This window comes from Metopolophium dirhodum, chromosome 3, assembly GCF_019925205.1.
Source record: "Metopolophium dirhodum isolate CAU chromosome 3, ASM1992520v1, whole genome shotgun sequence".
NCBI classification, from domain to species: Eukaryota; Metazoa; Arthropoda; class Insecta; order Hemiptera; family Aphididae; genus Metopolophium; species Metopolophium dirhodum.
Window position 1 is genome coordinate 19739314 of NC_083562.1, and position 3877 is coordinate 19743190.

Here is a 3877-nt window from a genome sequence, read left to right on the forward strand (position 1 = left end):
GTTTTTGATTCCATAGAAATCACGACGAACATATTTCATATAAAATACCCTATATCAAAATAACTGCAATACAACTACAGTAGGTATATTATATTATATATATACAGAAGATCGTCATTATAATATGATATATAACTACATAGACATGATATCGTTGTTGTAATAACACTTAACGATTTACATAATAATATCATATAAGTATATATTATAATATATGCACACACATAGGAGAAAAGTAACGTATAATATTATTTTTATTTTAGTTTAATATGTACACACAAATTTACATTTCGTTTTGAGCGACACTGTATTATATACATGTAATGATGTACTACGTTACCACAGATATTCACACACAAAAAAACACGTTTAAAGAGTTGCTATATTATGTTTACGACTCGGCCAGCATTATATTATTTGGTTGTATTTTTCTACTCTGCGGCTGCGTTTGCGATCCACTGTCACATCTTGAATCGGCAAATGACGCGGTTGTAGACGAATTGTCTGACTATAAGATTTTTAGATGTATAATATATGCGATTGTGTATACAGGACGATCGTCTTGACACAAACCGTTCTTACTAATATATTACAGTCGATGGTTCAATAATTTTTTACTGTTTACTTTTTTTTTCTTGTACTGATAAGTAATTTATTCATAAGCAATTAAAGTTTAGGTAAGATCGAGTTGGAGGAGTGGGGTTGTAGAATATATTTACTATTTTAAAATATGGCACACTATTGTCAGCTCATCTAAAACAGCCTCAAATTCTTACGAATAAAAAACCATATAATTAATGTTCGTTATTTATATGGGCTTAGAGGTCCTCCAAGATTTGAATCATACGAAAACTTTTTATACGTTTTACTCCAAAAACCGACTATATAGCAAGATGACTGAGAAGGAGCGTCAAACGAATCGTCCTGTGTGTGGATGTATATAATAAAGTGTACGTGATATTATCATGACAGATGTCACCGCAATCTCCTCTGTATCCTCCACAGTAACTTGACTACTTTGTATACGCCGACGGCGGCCGAAGTGATCGCTACCGATGGCAAGCCCCAGCCTGTCGCAGCGGCTGCGATCGTCAAACCAGTCATTCCGATGGTCGTCTCCAGCACGTCACCAGTTATCATGGCGTCTGTAAGAAAATAATGAGACAAATAAATTTTACTATAGGAGCAATCAAAGAGAACACGTTTTTAAAAATTATCAAAATTATGACCCATAATAACCTACGCGTTTTTCGTCCGCGTGGGAGAGGTGGATTTCGAGTACATTCAACTGTAATAGGTAACCTGAATTTATACTTTTGGAGAGAAAAATATGGTCGTTTTCATAGTTTCTAAGGAAAAATGCGAACGGGGTTATTCAACAAATGTAGCAGTTTATGTTGTCCTAAGTCTTAATCGTATATTTTAGATTCTATGTAGACGGATTTTTAATTTGTCCACATAATATAATAGTGTTTTATTTGAAAGGGCAATCGTAATAGTAACGAATATAATATTATTCGCGTGTTACGCATCAATCAAATCGAAATACGCAGTAGCTAAATAACGGACTAGTAGTACCGCCTATGCAAAAATAATGTCAAGTACACTATCAAAAAAAAAATATAAAAATGTAATCTGTTATATATTTTACAGCCCGAATAACCAGCCACTCACTACTAATAAATGTACACTGCTATTTTAGCTTCACAGTGAACAGTTTTAAAATATTATGATTTAAATTGTAAATAAAAATATTATATGCACAATATTATACGTAGGTAGGTTAAGGAATATCCGAATATACAATAAATAATTTATGGGAATTATCTAAATAATGGAATACTGCTTCCATGCGAATCCATCGCGCTATGTTATGATCCGTATAATATAATGTAACTATAGGTATACCACTGCAGCTTTGATAATACGGTGTAATATATATTTCAATTAATATTGCTGTTTTTTTTTTTATAACTTATACATTTTTATCAAAATATGTATAAAACGTTGTTTGAAATTCATTTTTCACATCGTATGAATAATGAATAAGTAACTTTTGAAATCGCCATTTAAATTGAGTGTGTACCTATCTATATACGTAAAGTATAAACAATTAACAAAAACATTTTTGCTGCCATTAGCGCAAAACAATGAAAAAACAAAACAAAACAAATACTGCGATTTAGTCAAGAGGTAATCGATTGTCGATTTATCAACGGGAGAAAAATAAACAAAACGTCGGCATATCGCCTTATACGAGTAAGCGCTGGCATAAAATAATATTTGGGTACCTATATACAAAATACATAATATAGTATGTACCTATACCTAACTGGTAAACTCATGGTTCGAATAAATAACCACAACATTTCACGAAATATTTTATCCTCCGTTCACGGTATATATATTAATAGTAATCTTTCGATATTAATTTAAATAAATAAAAAATAAAATATTATATTAATCGGGTTTTGAGGTAGAAAACAATTCAAAGACAAAATACCAGAATATCTAACTTATACGGTCAGGATGATAATATTACGCGTTAACATAATCTTATTGTTGCGTTTGTTTTTTTTTTTATGAATAAATATCGTGAAAATGCTCTTTTAATATGACATTATTACCACTACAGTCGTCTCTCTCTGCTCGGGCTGCAGAAAGGCATTATAAGCGCCCAACTTGCATAATATACCTGAGCGATATATAAATTCATATAAAAAGCGTGTGAAATATATTATTTTTGTTTTACTTACAGCGTACTAACGGCCCAGAGTTCATTTTGGAAAATCGACGTTACGATGTTATTTTACAAGTACGATAGTCGATAATATTATATTATTATAGATATGTCGTTTGTGTTCGGAACAAAAAATATTCGAAGACTGAGGACACTGAAAAAACGAAAACGGTTATTATAGGTCACGCGTTTTAATTATTATTGCGTCTCGTCTCGTCGCGCACCTCACAACAACAAGCGAATGTAATATTTAGTAGTTACTATAATACTGCGTCGTAATAACAATAATAATATTTACATTGGCAATCACACGACGGACAACGGCGAGCTGCTGCTCTCAGGTTAGCTCCAAGGTCATCGAGCTCGAACATATGTTGGATACACAATGACCGCCATAATATTATTATCATATTGCCAAACACGTTACGACAACGTAATACGGAGTGATGCATTTGATTGGCTGTACTAATTTTTCAAGTGGGAATATTTTATGTTTTTGAAAAAAAATTGTTTAAATGCAGTCTGGAGTATTATTATATAAAACGCCTAGCTGTCTGGGTACCTAAGTTTTAACGAGAAAAAAATTTGCGGATTTTCCGCTATTTTATCGGAAAAATTGACTTGAAAAAATATAAATTTAGCCGGTAAAACGAATCACTGAATTTACGTATACTATATTGAATATGAATATATACGGGTGATTCGTTGAACACCCTTTTTTTTCTACAAAAATGATTCAAAATCTGATTTTTGGAATTTTTAAAAATACTTAAGATTATATGTTTTCAAATTGTTGAGATTTTCTGTACTAAATATATTTAAAAATTCCAAAAATCAGCATTTGAATAAATTTGTTATTAAAGAAAAACACGAGGGTGACAATACTTGGTGAATCGCTCTGTATATATAAATATATATTCCAAGTGTGTAATAATATATATTCATCTATAGGCTGGTAGCAATATTATACCCACGTACTCACGACGCCCACACGGTTTTCGTGCCTTTGTGTTTGTGAAGCGTGTTTGCAACGGTCAAAGTATAAACCTGACAAACATAATATTATCGTTGTTCGTTTGATACCTATCCATATCTTTGTCGAATTCAATAACCGTGTATCTGCACGTGTATACGCTA

General features: G+C 31.8%; 1 long non-coding RNA gene across 1 annotated transcript; it reads right to left on the reverse strand.

The window, feature by feature from the left end:
- Positions 1 to 236: 236 nt before the first annotated feature.
- LOC132941897 (uncharacterized) lies at positions 237 to 3053 on the reverse strand. The gene is made up of 2 exons (XR_009664200.1): positions 2757 to 3053; positions 237 to 1145 (listed from the first exon to the last, which is right to left on the reverse strand). It is a non-coding gene; the product is annotated as an uncharacterized LOC132941897 (long non-coding RNA).
- Between the last annotated feature and the right edge of the window lie 824 nt (positions 3054 to 3877).